The sequence below is a fragment of the Balaenoptera borealis genome, assembly GCF_965194805.1.
Source record: "Balaenoptera borealis genome assembly, chromosome: 13".
NCBI lineage: Eukaryota > Metazoa > Chordata > Mammalia > Artiodactyla > Balaenopteridae > Balaenoptera > Balaenoptera borealis.
In genome coordinates, this window is record NC_138870.1 from 5634813 (window position 1) to 5650689 (window position 15877).

Below are 15877 nucleotides of genomic sequence, written 5' to 3' on the forward strand. Positions count from 1 at the left end.
CTGAGCTGGCCAGATGGGATGGGAGGCCAGGTCCTACCATGTTGTCCTGCTGTTGTATCCTGGCGCCTGATCACACCAGGCCAGTGCTTCCCTAATCAGACTCAAACCCACCACCCAGGAGCTGTGATGCGTGTCCTGGACCCTCCACTTCTCTGGGGCTGCCCTAGGAAGCAGGGAACAACGGGGTTTGCTCATCGCCCCGTCCAGTCTCCACGAGTTTCCCCAGTGGACGCTGCTCACGTGAGAGGGCTGGGTTCACACACACCGTGTCTAATATTCTGCTGTATTTCCTTCTGGCCTTTTTTCAATACATATGTGCACATGAGTGTGCACAGGTGGGTCTGTTTATTTTAACATCTTTATTGGAGTATAATTGCTTTACAATGTTGTGTTAGTTTCTGCTGTATAACAAAGTGAATCAGCTATACGTATACATATATCCCCATATCTGACACCTTCTTTTTTTTTTTAACATCTTTATTGGAGTATAATTGCTTTACAATGGTGTGTTAGTTTCTGCTGTAGAACACAGTGAATCAGCTATACATATACATATATCCCCATATCCCCTCCCTCTTGCGTCTCCCTCCCACCTTCCCTATCCCACCCCTCTAGGTGGTCACAAAGCACTGAGCTGATCTCCCTGTGCTATGCGGCTGCTTCCCACTAGCTATCTGTTTTACATTTGGTAGTGTATATATGTCCATGCCACTCTCTCACTTCGTCCCAGCTTACCCTTCCCCCTCCCCGTGTCCTCAAGTCCATTCTCTACGTCTGCGTCTTTATTCCTGTCCTGCCCCTAGGTGCTTCAGAACCTTTTTTTTTTAGATTCCATATATATGTGTTAGCGTACGGTATTTGTTTTTCTCTTTCTGGCTTACTTCACTCTGTATGACAGACTCTAGGTCCATCCCAGGTGGGTCTATTTAAACAAAACTGGAATCATGAGATACATAGAGATTTTTACTCTTATTAACTAATGTTTTATTTAGATAATTTACAAACAAGTTGCAAAAATAGTACAGAGCTCCCGAACACCCTTTGTCCAGCTTCCCCTAAGGTTAACGTCTCAGATATCCATGCTGTATTTGTTAAAACATAAAAAATGAACATGGCTATATTACTATTAACTAAATGACAGACTATAGTCAGATGTTACCAGTTTTTCTATTAGTATCCTTTTTCTGTTCCAGAATCCAATACAAGATACTACGTCACATTTAAGCATCATGTCTCCTTTGTTTCCTAGTTTCTCAGCCTTTCTTTGTTTCCCATGATCTTGACAGTTTTAAAGAACAGTGGTCACGTATTTCGTAGAACGCCCCTTGGTTTGTTTTGTCTGATGTTTCCTCATGATTAGACAGAGGTTCTGGGTTAATGGGAAGAAGACCACAGAGGAGATGTGCCCTTCCCACCACATCATGTCCGAGGGGACATGACTTTCCACTTGGTTATGCGGGTGACTGCTAGGTTTCCCCATTGTAACCTTACTGGTTTTCCCTTTCCATACGCCATTCGTTGCTTCTGGGTCTTAAATATTTTTTATTCTGCAATATTATTTTAATGCCTACATAATATTTCATAGTATAATTATACTCTAAAAATTTAATTATTCCCCTATTGTCGTTCATTTAATTGGCCTCTGGTTTCTGCATTGTACATAATGCTGGCTAAAGATATCTTAAGAAGATTGATAGGAAAATGATACAATAATTCTAATGCTTCAAAATTGGTCAAACCACATCTGGGGTTTTGCATTCCATTTTGGCCTTAGTCTTCAGAGCACATGGGGGTTTATGAGGGTGGTGAGGATTCTGGAAACCATGACTTATGAAGCTTAGCTGGGTGACCTGAGACTATTTGGCATGTGAATGGGCAAGGCAGCTGTTCTCAAATATTTGAAACACTATTGAAAAAGAGGTAGACTTATTCTCTATGATGACATTTTAGTCCTCATATTTAACTAAGAGGAGGCATTTTTTTTAGCATAAGAAGGTGACCAATCATCTAAGCTGGCACACTTCTGAGAGTAAACGGAACACTAGTAATAATTACACCTGAACAACAGGCATAAACTGGAACTGTCCCAGGCAAATCAGGATGTTGACTATCACCCTGTGCACAGGAAAATCTCCCTAAAGAGCAGAGACATGACTGGGAAACAAAAAGGCTGAGTCCAGTGCTGAGTGCCTCCATCATTGGAAGCATGCTGCACTGCTAGGCATGAATGTGCAAGGATTTCCTGCTGTAGGTGGGAGCTTACTCGATGTCACTAGTTACAGATGACTTCCAAGTTGCTGGATGATCATTGGATGACATCCTAGTTCTAAAAGCCCATAATTCAACTGAGAAAATTATCACCTCTATTGCCAAGATGATTAAATGAGATTCGCATTTCTTTCTTCCAGGTCCTTGTAGAAGCACAGTTCCCATTTGGTCCTCAAACTTGGCTTGTGTGGGCTGGGAGGAGAGGACAGTGATGATGTTTTGTAACTTGTAAGACGCTAAACATTCAGTTCACTGCTCTGTGTGGGCTCAGGGAAGGGTCCATCTGAGTTGTTGAGAATCCTAATGACTTATCCAAGGTGCACTAGTCAGACGTTTGTGATTGTAATAAACAGAAGTCACTGGAGGTAACATGAGCCTGAGACTCAACTATATCCATGCCCTTGAATTCCATGAGGGATCCTTCTCTTGGTAAGAACCCTCACCACCACCTCTAAACTGCTTATTTTGAGCTAATTTGTATTTACAGAAGACTTGCAAAGATAATCATGAGAATTCCCACATACCCTCTACCCAATTTTCCTTAATGTCAACATCTTACATAATCATAGCACAATGAATAAAACTAAGAAATTAGCATTGGTGCAGTGATGTCAACTGAACTGTAGATTTTATTCAGATTTCACCATTTTTCCTATTAAAGTCCTCTTTCTGTTCCAAGATCTAATCTCGGATTTCACATTGCATTTAATTGCTCCGTCTCCTCCAACCTGGGACAGTTTCAGTCTTGTCTTCTGTATCTTGACACTTCTAAAGAAGTGTCAGACATTTTGTAGACTCTCAATTTGGGTTTCTCTGATGTTTTCTCACGATAACATTTTTGAATTAAGGCTACAGACTCTTGAGAAATGATGCTGTGTCTTTTCGGTGCATCATATCAGGGGATCCGTGAGGCTGATACATCCCATTACCGCAGGTGTAATCTTGATCACCGTCTAAAGGTGATATTTGCCAGGTTTATTCTCTCTAACATGACTATTTTTCCCATTGTAATTGGTGAATTTACTTTGAGATCATACAAATATCATTTTTTTTTCTCCTTAAAAGCGTGCCCACTAATTTTAGCATGGCTCATAAATCACCTTTTTTGTTTAAGCTGAATTAAATGAATTCTTGAAGAAAAATGCATAAATGCAGAGAGCCGACATTTCTTTTTCTCTTTAGATCTGCTTTATTCTTCTCTCTCTGCACGACTGTCTCTGCTGTCTAGGTTACTTGGTGGAGAACGTGGCTGCCATCAGCGCCTCTCATCAGTTTAAGAGAGCAACCCAAGGGAGATGGGCCTTCCAAATGCCAAGCCCAAGTTCCTGGAGAAGGGACTCTGTTTGGTCCAGTCTGGGTCAGGAACCAAGCCCTGATCCATCAATTTGGTCCCAGGGATGAAAGACCACATTGCTTGTATATGTCTGCATGGAACCTACCTAGTATTAGCATGAGATGCAAGATCTTTGTGAGATGAGCAGCCAGTGGGTACCCAACCCATTCAGCAAGTCTGGATGCAGTCAGAACTAGAACACGGGACCCCGAATTCCCAAGTAGTGTGAGTTTCCCTTCAACCCTCCACCCATGTTAATCTAAGACAACTTGACTTCCTATCTTGATCAATCTCAAGCTAGAGTGGCATCTTATCCCAATTCTTGGAAAGAAATATGAAATTACACTTGGGTAAGAGGGGAAGTGAATGGCTGAAGGTCCTTAATAATTCCCGGGACCTAAAGTTCTCCTTGGTAGATCTGTAGAGCTAAGATATCCATCCAGCTGTGTTACCCTAATTCTCTAGTGACATGGAACTAACACCCAAAAGCTAATCTCTTAATGCGATTGACCCTAAAATGCAGCAGATTTTCAGAAATGGTTGGAAAATCTTTTCTGAAAGGAGGGATGCCTGGATCACATTCTTCAAGGAAGGAAAGCAAAGCATGCCTCCCTGGTTCTGTGGGGAGAGAAGGGAGGGGTGGGTGCATGTTGGGAAAAAAACAATGCTTTGCAGCATTTCCTGGATTCCCGATTCATATTTTCCCCCTGATGTCAGGAACGGAGCATCCTTTTCTCCTCCGGCAGCTTGGTTATGGCACCAAGAAATCCAAGATAAATGGGAGGCTCTGTGAACAGAGCCTGGAACAGCTGGACCTTGCTGGACACAATGGCAAAGGTTGGTCAAATGGGGACATCTGGTTCCCTTCCCCAGAGGCTTAACAATGGCAGAAAGGTCAGTAAAGATAATCCCATTGGCCACTGCCAGGCCAAAGGTCCCAGGACCCCAAACACTGGGCTGAGGAGATTGGGTTTCTCTTCCATGGGAGTGGAGGTGGGAGGGTGGCAGGCGAGCCAGCTGTGCGCCTGGGCTTTTCTCCCCTGCAATCCTGGGTCCTTGTGACCTTGGGGGACAGCTTCCCAGGAAAGTTGGGAGATTGCCTGGAAGAGTCTGGAAGACTTTGCACATTTGTAATTTGGGGGCACAGCAACAGCCCCCAGCCAGAAACTGTAGAAACTCATCTTCGTGAGCATTTCCTAGCCCGCAGATGTTTGTTTCACGGTGACTGGCTTGCAGGATTCTCAGCTAGAGGTTAGCAGACTTGGGGTCAAGGATGCTTCATGTCCTATAAAAGCCCAGTGGTCTTGGGCAAAGACTCAGCCTCTTCTGAAACTCAATTTGCTCATCTGTAAAATGAGGACAGTAACACCTGCTTCCCAAGATTCGTACGAACATTACATGAAATCAGAGACGTGGAGGAGTTTGCTAGAAAAACGGGAGCCATTTTGGTGACAGATGTGATCATTTCTCATAGAGTTTGGGATGTTTACAACCAGGTGTGTGTTCTCCACGTGACAGAAGACGTGGAGAACAGAAGCCCACAGAAGATTTAGGTGTCTCTGTCTTAGCCTCTAGTCTTAAACTTTAAAAAGACCATTTAGTCCTTTTTCTAGAAAAAGAATAATAGGCAAATAGACATGGTACCTTAATGTCCACTCACTACAGAGAGACCAATGAGCAATACGCTGACCAGAAGGTTGCAGAAGAAAGGTGTGGGGTTAGTGGAGCTAAGGATTGGGTTTGACCAAGGTCCAGGAAAGGGACCAGGAGCTTGTCAGAATCTTTATTTAGAGCAGGATGTGCTCACTGGCTCTCACGAGCAAGCGCTCTTTGGTTCCAACACACTTTGCAAATTCCCTGGGCTATAACAGTATTAAGAGACTAATAACTAAACCAGTAATTTTCCAGTAACTTACCTTGGTTTCCCAGTCCTCTTTATAGCCTTAGTCTCCTCCATACACAGGGGATCTCCAAAGCCAAATGAGCAAAATACATAGTAACATCGCCTAAGATGTGAAACTAAGTCTCCTTACACTGAAGTGTGTGGCAGGGGTGAACGGAGGCTGGGGTGGGGGACAGTTGGAGGGTAAGGAGGGGATTACTTGGCCTTGGTACCCTGGTCTGAAGAAGTGCCCACAGAGCAAAGGAATCGGCAGGAGGTGGGGGGGAGGTCAGGGGGAGGGGAGGGTGCAGTCACAAGGGCCTCTTTGATAAGAGAACATGACATGAGGAATGACTCTTGTATTTAGCTGTCTCCATTTTTGTCAGCAGGACCGTGAGTCAGAAGGAAAAGGGTCTTTTCCAACCTAAAAATAACTCCGAGGGGACGGAACAGTTGGGGCAGGGTTTGCGGCTTGACCTTTTCTATTTCTGAATGCATGTGGCTTGTGGGTGCGTTGCAGGGGCAGAGGAAGCAGGGTGAACCTGAAGGAGAGCTTTGAGTCTCCAACCCTGATTCTAAGAAGTCATGGTGGTGAAATTAGCACTTGGCCACATGCGTTAGTGGTGATGCTACATCTGAAAGCCAGAATCCCAATCCTGCCCGTCGCGGGTTGGCTAAGGACTCAGCATCCTTTACCCCAGATCTACTCTGCTGTCCACCTTGGTCCTCACCAGCAGGATTCTAGTTTCTCAGCCATGGAGGAGGAGTGGCTTTCACCCTCAGTCACAGTGCCCAGGTGCACTCCAACCCCTTCACAGGTGAGCTGCCAAAGTTTGATCAGTGTCTAAAACTGGCATTGTGCTCATCGAGGATACGTACTGTCCTGGTGATGCCCAAGTGAACTGAGACGTAGCACAGGTGAGAGGCACAGCACGAGGAAAACCTGTCATCAGAACACGCGAGAATTCTGCTGTGTGGGTCCGAGAGAAAACCGGGGCTGCAAAGTCACCACGAGATGAGTGCAGTGATTCTGGGGTGCAGCTTAGTTCCTTCCCGTCTATAGCCCCCAAATCCAGCATCTGAAAAAAATGGTTGAAAACCACAGTCGAATAACCTGACAGATAAGTACAGAGCATCCTCGGGTCGCACCCTCTTTATCTTCCTGTCTCCCACTGGCCGGTCAGAAAGCAGGCTTTTGTCTGTGACCCCCACAGAGTGTAGCATCTTGCAGAGACTCAGAAGCATCTGGAAATCAAGCCGTGAGGACGGTGAGTAGGAAGGGTGAGAATGAATTGTCCCCCACCTTCTGGGCTCCTGTACCCCGCCCCCCGACCCCATGCTCCTGCTCTCCCTGTTCCTAGCTGCCCCCCTGTTCCATCTGCATAAATCCTACCTGCCCTGGAGGCGCCAGCCCCACCCACCCTCCCCAGGGGAACCTTCCCGAAAGCTCCATCCTACACTGCTCTCTCCTTCCTCCCAACCCCACACTCGCGCTGGGCAGTTAATTGCAGCACTTAACTGATAGACTGTTCTGTGGTCTGCCGTGGTTTTGGGCAAGGGGTGATTTGTTACCCCAACAAAGCTGGGGTACAGTGGACAAGAGTGAGGCATCAGACCTGGTCCAAAAGCCGGCAAGCTACTCGCTCACTCTAAGGCACAGCTTTCTTGTCTGTGAAATGGGGTTCATCATACTCACTCGTTGGATTGTTGGAAGGAGCAAATGGGTATGGAAAGCACTTAGAATAAGAGCTGGTATAGAATAATTGCTTAAAACCAGTGTCTGGTGGTATAAAGAGGATGTAATTTGTGTAGATTCAAGGCTCTCCTCCTCCCCACACTCATAGCATAACAGGTGGTCCCCAAATATAGGCAACATAAAAATATCACCTAAGTTTCATGCAGGGGCCGGTACCGCCACAGATGCAAAGCTGCCGAGCGGCTAGTTAAACGGCCTGCCCCTAGGCATTGAATGAGGGGTGGGAACGTGACACTGACCTGCTTGGCCGGGTGTCTTGGGAGGTGGCCCGCAGTCGGAACACGATCTCCCAGGGGCCTGGGGACCATGTGTTCCACGACCTTCCAGGCTCACACTCCAGAAATCTGCATTTGATGAGGACGGGCAGTGACTGGAGATGCTCCCCAGAGAGGCGGTGCCAGGAACCTTGCCCAGGAGGGTCTGTCAGCGCCTGTGATGAAGGAATCGGAGGGGGACAGCTGCCTCTGTCTCGGGACATGGATGAACTCGGTCCACACCCTCAGCAGCAGCTGGTGAGGGAGGGGAGCCTCCCACGAGGCTGCCTTGCTCTCGGCCAGCAAGTGAGGCAGGGAGAGGAAACCAGCTCATTCCACCCCTCACATCACACCTGGGGACCCCGATGCCCAGAGGCAGGAAGGGATGGCCTGAACTTGCACTTCTGGTCTGCAGTGGGATTCAAACCTGGGACGGCTGTCTCTGAATCCCATTCCACTGCCCCTGGGGCGAGAGTGGGTCTGGAGGGATCATCACAATCCCTCTGAGCAGGAGAGTCCCCGGGTCTGGGGGGGTCCCCACAATTTCTGCAAAGTTTCCCAAAGTTCCCTGCCTCCTTGCAAAGGAGATTGGCCCCTGAATGCAGGTGACATAGTGAGTGCAGAGTCTCCTGTTTGGCTGGTTGATTTGTGCCGTGATTGAGGCCACTGGCTCTTCTTTTGTTTGTTTGTTTTGTTTTGTTTTGTTATTTTGCCTTGCCACATGGCACATGAGATCTTAGTTCCCTGACCAGGGATCGAACCCACGCCTCCTGTAGTGGAAGTCCAGAGTCCTAACCACTGGACCACTAGGGAAGTCCCTGCTGGCTCTCTCTGAGTTTTTGTTGTTTCTCTGTTGAGTGGAGAGAATAATTTGGGGCCCATTGGACCTGAGATTTTTTTTTTTTAAGTCACTGAATCCCCTAGTTTCTAGTAGGAATGCCTCAGTTTCTAATAGGAACTCAAAAAATGTTTGTTAAGTGAATCGCTTCCTCTTGAGAATGTTCCGATTGAGGGACATGTTGGGAATGTTCCAATTCTTGGGAATGTTCTGATTTCTGCCCCCAAGAAAGCATGTGGAGACTATACAGGCAGACCAGTCCCACGACTCCAGAGCATGATCTTGGGGGGCAGGTGCTGGGGGTGGGAGAGCTGATGTGGTGGCCACACACACGAGTAGGGGGAGGCGGGAAGGCGGGATTAGACCCCTCCCCCTTGGGGTCTGGAGGGTGCTTTATAAATGCTGAGAGCTGGGCCCCCATGTAAGGCGAGGCACTGTGGTTTCCTATTTTCTTCTGGGCAAATCACTTAATCTCACTGAACTGTTTCTTCATCTGTTAAAACAAGGACAGTAATTGCTCCCGTATTGGGAGGCAGTGAGGATGAGATAAGATGATGCACTTTGTAAACTGTCAAGTGCAGTGACCACGTGAGCTATTACCACTCCGTCTGAAGATGACTGTTCATGCAGAGAGAACCTTTTAAGCTGACCCTTGTGATGGACTCCTTTTCCCCAGGGTCACTTAGAAGGATTCAGGGCTTCCGGGAAATACCCCCAGGCACCCCCTGCAGGTCGGGGCAGCGCCCGGCAGCCTGGTGTCGGCTGCGCCACACTTAGGGGGCGCTCTGCAGAGTTCCTGGCTGCACCTGACAGTACTGGTCCCCAGCAGGGGGCGATAGTGGAGTGCTCCATCGGAGGGAGGAGCTAGCTGCAAGGGACGTGCAGCGGTGCCTGCCTGACCCTCTCCTCTCCAACTGCCTTTTCTCCTGGTGGGTCCAACACATCTCTTTGGAAGATACCGAGGGGGACAGACTGCCTGAAGCTGGATGCTTCTTCCCCCGCCTTTTCTTCCTCCATCCCATTCCTCCCCCATCCCCTCCCGCTCTTTCTCCCCAGGCCCCTTCCTTACTCACTTGAACATTTTAATCAATATGGCGCCTCTCCAGGGTCTGCACGCTGTCACTGCAATTTGCTGTGGTTCAGTGGGTGAATTTTCTTTTCCCTTCTAATGGGAAACAGAATCATTTCCATGATAGGAGCCGACTGGTCCGGAGAGGCCTCCACACAAAGAGCAATCTGAAGAAAGGAGACAGCTGGCTGAAAAGAGAGAAGGGATTTGGGGAATTGAAATTCCTCATGATATTGGACTTAAACGTGGAAAATTCACTGCCCTGCATTGCTCAAATGCCTCTGACTTAGAGCAGAAGGGGTATCAGTTAATTTGTTAACTCTGGGTAGGAATCTGTGGCCCAGGGCTTTCCAGGATTTTCTTTTCTGGCTGGAGAGACACCCGTTATGCTGGACCTGGGTCTGCATTCATCTCTTCCCTTGTAGTCTGGGCTGATCTCAGCGATTCCTCTGTGAGTCGTTCCTCTGCCTTCAGGAAGGAGGACATTCAAATCACCCCAGAGAGGGAGCTGCCTCTAGTCATGTTCAGCCATCTCTTCAGGTGTAAGAACAGGGGACATTCTTGCGAGGTAGTGTGGTATACTGGCAGGAGTGTAGGACCAAGCTGGAAGACTGGGTTCCAATCCCACCCTCCTTGCTCACCTGCCAGTGGCCCAGGAGCAATCAGGCTTGTGAAAATCAAGAAAGGAGCCTTGCTAAAGTGTAGTTGGGAGGCCAGGAGAGGAGTTCTCACCCAGAACCACTGGATGTCGATTACAGACCCTGACAGAAGAACCATGGACAGGAAAGAATCATCAATTACAGGAAAAGATGGTGGTTGTATTTCCTGTAAGAAATCGACTCCCCCAGCAACTCAGCCAAAGAGAAACCGCCCTGAACCACCCTGAACTCTGACTTTTCTCCAATGGACTTTCTTTTCAAACCACCCCTCCTGATGTCCTCCTTTTTCTCCATAAAATAATGTTCCTCTCCTTTGTTTCTTGGATTTGCCTGTGGTTTTTGCCATGGTTTGCTGTCCCTGAATTGCAATTCTCTGCTATTCTGAATAAACCCATTTTTGCTGGTAAAATAACAGTTTCATTTTTAAGGTCAATAGGCTAAATCTCTTTAGGCTTAAGGTTTGAGTCATATCCAAGTCCAGACATCTCTGGGAGGGATAATACACTGACTCCTATCAGTCATCAATGGCAGTGACCCTCAACTGGGGCAATGCCACTTCCTAGGAGGCACTGGGGCACGTGGGAAATTTGCAGAATTTTTTTTTTTTTTCTTTTAGTACAGTTATACCTGAGCACTGACCTATTGAAATACCTATATTTCTATGAATTTTATTTTGTTCCTATTCAGTATATTATTTGTATATTATGAATATAGATAGGAGTAGGCAAAGTGGCTTACTTGTTATAAAAAACAAGTGTTGGACCACCAACTGCTACTGGGAGGAAGGAAGGAAGGAAGGAAGAAAGAAAGGGAAAGAAAGAAAGGAAGGAAGAAAGGAAAGAGAAAGAAAGAAAGAAAGAAAAGAAAGAGAAAGAAAGAAAGGAGGAAAGAAAGAAAATAAGTTTTGGCGAGGATGAGGAAAAATTGGAACTCTGGCGCACTGTTGGTGGGAACGCAAAAAGTGTGGCTGCTATGGAAAACAGTATAGTAGTTTCCAAATAAATTAAAAATAGAATTATTATATGACCTAGCAATTCCACTCTTGAGTATATATCCAAAAGGACTGAAGGCAGAGTCTTGCAAATATATTTGTACACCCATGTTCATAGCAGTATTATTCAGAATAGCTAAAAGATGGAAGCAATTCACGTGCTCATTAGCTGATGAATGGATGAGCAAAATGTGGTCTATATGTACAATGGAATGTTATTCAGCCTTAAAAAGGAAGGAAATTCTGACCCATGCTACAACACAAATGAACCTCCCGGACATTATGCTAAGTGAAATAATCCAGTCTCGAAAAGACAAATACTGTATGATTCCACTTATATGAGTCTCCTAGAATAGTCAAATTCACAGAGACAAAAAGTAGAATGGTGATTGCCAAGGGCTGGGGAGTGGGGGGGATAAGGGTTGTTGTTTAATGGGTATAGAGTTTCAGTTTTTCAAGATGGAAAAAGTTCTCGAGATTGACTGCACAATATTAATTGAATGTATGTAACAGTACTGACCTGTAAGATGGTTGACAGGTTAAAAAAAAATAAAAGCCATGTTGGCTCTGACAGAGATAAGAACCATAGACTTACTCCTTAGTGGAAATCAGGTTAGGATGGTTCCTGGGAGTAGAAGGTAGAAAAGGCAGGAGGGTCCTGGGCTCTGATGGAGCTCCACTGGTTGGGACAGCAGATGCTCCTTGTCAGTTTCACAGGTTTCACTATCTGGGCTGCGACGTTTACATCTTTGGAGGGGGCTAAAGATGACTGTATTTCCACATGGGCTGTAGAAGTGCAGTCCTGGAGACAAGGGTGTGAGTGAGATGAAGGCTGCAGAGAATAGCCTTGTGATCTCTGACTTTTAAGATTACTTAGCACTTCAAGAGCATGGATATTTTTCTAGCTTAAGCTAATAGAGGACAAGCATTGAACTTGATGTCTCTTTATACCTCTTTTAGCCCTTTTATTCTATTCATCTCAGGCATTTGATAGGCAGCTTGGCACTCAGTTCAAGCACAAAATACTTGTCCTGAAGGGCTTTACAGTCTAGAAGCCCCATAGACAACATCTTAGTCTGGATATCCTAGAGAGAAGAGTCTGAATCAAAAGTAAACCAAGCTAATTTAATTGGGAAGCATGAATGAGAGAAAGGGTCATAAGAGGGATGGAGGGCAGAGCAAATATGAGGGTGTGTTATCATGTTGCCAATTTCTGGATACCCAGGACGGTCCATCCAGAAGAAGGAAGGAGAGAAATGTAATGACCAGCTCTTGTGTCTAGTTGATCAAAGGTTCACCCAATGTGCATCAGCCCCCTCAGAGTTTCAGGTTGACTACGTGGGGTTACCTGGCAGGTCCCTACTGTTTCAGTGGGAAGTCTCAAGGTAGGAGCAGAGAAGGCAGAGCAGGGGCATGAGATAAGGGCTCTTGGGTTGTGCCTGCAGGGAATCAGTTGCATTTTCCGCAGAACAAGGAGCCAAGAGCTAGAGAAACAGGTGAGACTGGGAGGATCTAGGTGGCTCAACAAATAAAAATGACTGATGTCTATAAAGGAAAAGGAAAATTGGGATTCTCCATTGTGATGTCTCTTTGCTTTTTGCTGTAACCCTATCATATCAGAATTTATAAATTGCATTATACAATTCAGCTGCCCTTACTGTTTAAAAACTCTTAAATATCTATCTTCATTTATGCACACTTTTTTATGCAGGAGCTTTGCCTCCTAGAACTAAGTTAGCACGTAGGACTAGATCTTCTCTACATTTTCTACCTTCCAACTCTAATTTTGCTGTGAGTCCTCCATCCAGTTGAATACAGTCCGGATTGGAAATGCTTTGGATCTTTGTTTCTAAAGTAAACCTACTTTCTCACAACCTTTTTCTGATGCTCGCTCCACACCATATTTTGACTCCAGACATTTCCCCGTCCCTTCTATGGATGTACCTTATATAAGACCACCCCTGCTGTTGTTAGGTCTCCTTTCTCCCATCCTTTGCACTTTTCTTTGAGCTGTTTTCAGAGTTTCACTCTCTAATAGATTGGTTTTAGGAAATTTTGTTTTTCCATTCTTTGTTTGGAGAGATTTCTCTTCTAAGTCCCACTGGCCACCCACCTTTTCCCGCAATGGTTTAGGCATGTCAGTCTTACTTTCTTACACTCTTAGCAACCTTCCAATGGTTGTCCTTGATAACTGTTTCTCTTTTGTCATTTTCCTTTCCTAGCACATGGGTGCCCCTGAAGCATGGTATGAGCCATTGGCATTGCTCACTCACTATGTCTTATTTGTAGTATTTGGAGGATCTGTACCCACTTGCTCATTGTTTTTTTGTTTTTTTAAATTAATTAATTATTTATTTTTGGCTGTGTTGGGTCTTCGTTTCTGTGCGAGGGCTTTCTCTAGTTGTGGCAAGCGGGGGCCACTCTTCATTGCGGCGCGCGGGCCTCTCACTATCGCGGCCTCTCTTGTTGCGGAGCACAGGCTCCAGACGCGCAGGCTCAGCAATTGTGGCTCACGGGCCCAGTTGCTCCGCGGCATGTGGGATCTTCCCAGACCAGGGCTCGAACCCGTGTCCCCTGCATTAGCAGGCAGACTCCCAACCACTGCGCCACCAGGGAAGCCCTGCTCATGTGTTTTGAGCAACTTCCAGAGGACTGAACTGGGAATCATGCCCAGGTGAATCAAAAGTGTTCAAGAATGTGTACATGTGTAAGTGGATTGTGCATCTGTATATGTCTCGGTGTCATAGTGTCTGCCTGGATGCCAAATCCACTTGCAAATGATTCTTGGATTATCAATTTAGCCTGAAAATGAAGGAAGACTGTTTAACCCTGGGTTCCATTTATTTAGTACATCATCTCTCAGTGTCTTCATGGGATTGGTTCCAGGACCCCCACAGATCCCAAAATCTGTGCATGCTAAAGTCCCTCATATAAAATGGCGTAGTATTTGTATATAACCTATGCACATCCTCCTACATGCCTTAAATCACCTCTAGATTATTTATAATACCTAATACTATGTAAAGACTATGTAAATGCTAAGTAAATAGTTGCCAGTGCATGGCATATTCAAGTTTTGCTTTTGGGAAAATTCTGGATTTTTAAAAAATATGTTTGACCTGTGGTTGGTTGAATCCATGGATATGGAGGACAGACTGTACTTACTGTATACCAGGAATTATTCTAGATCCTTCTCATAAATTCATGATATCATTATTTTTATTGGTCACAAAAAGATAACTATTTTTAATCCCTATTTGTGGATGGAGAAATCATGGATCAGATTGGGGCTTCTGATTCTAAGACAAGTGCTCTTTCTACCACATTCTCCTGCTTCTCATACAGCTGGGGAAGAGGAAGATTCCAACCAATGTCAGGGGGAGCATATACTCAGGAACCACCCCTTCACAGTGCCACAGAGGGAAAGCACCAGACTGGGGTATAAAAGGCCTGGCTCGATTCTCAACCATTATCTCTTGAGATGTCAGTCTCCTTACCTCGGCAAAGAACAGGCAGCAAAAAATGATTCAAAGTTCAAAAAAAAAAAAAAGAAATCAAGGATCAGAGAATTTAAATAACCTTCCCAAGTTCTCACACCTAGTAAGTGGCAGAATCAGGGTCCAATCCACCTTGTGGGAGGACATCCTTGCCGCATAACCTTGTCCATCAAACTGGTGAGGGGATTAGGTTAAGGCAGCTCTTGTGATTTTTCCTGGTCACCTGGAGTAGGTGGAGTTTGTACTTGAACCAGCAGTGGTTTTCTTCGGCCCCATCCTTGGGGCAAAGTCCTCAAGCAGAAACTCAGACTTCAGATTGCAAATTAACACCATTGGGCATTTGGTCTTAGCACGGACGCACCCTCTTCTTAGGAGTGCCGTTCAACTTCCTGAGCCTCTGCTCTCCTCTTTAATTGGAGAAGGTTGAGGAGGGAAGCTCTGGCTCAGATCACCCAGCTGGTTAGTGGAAGAATCAGTGAATCAAATCCTTTCCTTCTGACTTTAATTGAATGTTCTTTCTGCTACACAATAGCTCACAATCATAGCGAAATTTTCAACATGGGTTAGAAGGAAAATAATTTTCTGGCTATTAAAAAAACTAAACTCTCCAGAATGCCTATTCCCTCAATTATTCAAATGATCCAAAATTAGACCATTTTAACAGTTTAAAAAGATCTTAGATATTAACAGTAAAGCTAAAAAATAATCCCAGCATTGAATACCCTGTGGCTCTGATCCTTTTCGCATCACAATGGGATTAGAAAGTGCTTAACTTCTGCTACCACTATTGGAACCAGATTTGCTTTCTCACTCCTGAATCCCTTTTAGGAATAGCCAAGGGCCTGTGGGATTTATCACTTATCACTTCTTTCAAGGATTTTGACTCTGATCTGGGGATAATTCAGTGTGTTTGAAAGAGGAATAAGCCTTTTGTCTAATCAGGGGAACAAAGTATGGAATCCAACAACCGGAAGTCCTGGGTTTATTTTTCTTAGGCAAACCCATGAATTTATCATCACTTGAGGGAGAAACCAAGAAGGTGGTTCAGGAAGCCAGTCCCAGCTGTTGGCTTCTCATTTTTAAAAAAAAGAAGAAAAAGGACCACCAGGCTGGTGAATTGTTGGTGAGCCAGATCCCGTCCTAGCAGAGGAGGGGAGACAGGCATCCCTCACCATGGGCCAGAGTTGTGAGACCCTTCCTGCCCAGGTCTCAGCTCCTGGAACCACGGCCTGGACTGGGCCTCCTACCTTAATGGGTTCTTGATGTTCTACAAGGACTTAATGTAGCACAAGGAAGGGAGGACAAGTGGTCAGATACCTGATTGCCCTTC

At 45.6% G+C, this 15877-nt stretch overlaps 1 long non-coding RNA gene across 1 annotated transcript; it reads right to left on the minus strand.

Annotated features, from left to right (window-relative positions):
* Nucleotides 1-340: 340 nt before the first annotated feature.
* On the minus strand, nt 341-13370 carry LOC309609020. Its single transcript, XR_014233203.1, has 3 exons — nt 9405-13370; nt 7479-7669; nt 341-6728 (listed from the first exon to the last, which is right to left on the minus strand). It is a non-coding gene; the product is annotated as an uncharacterized lncRNA (long non-coding RNA).
* Nucleotides 13371-15877: the final 2507 nt, after the last annotated feature.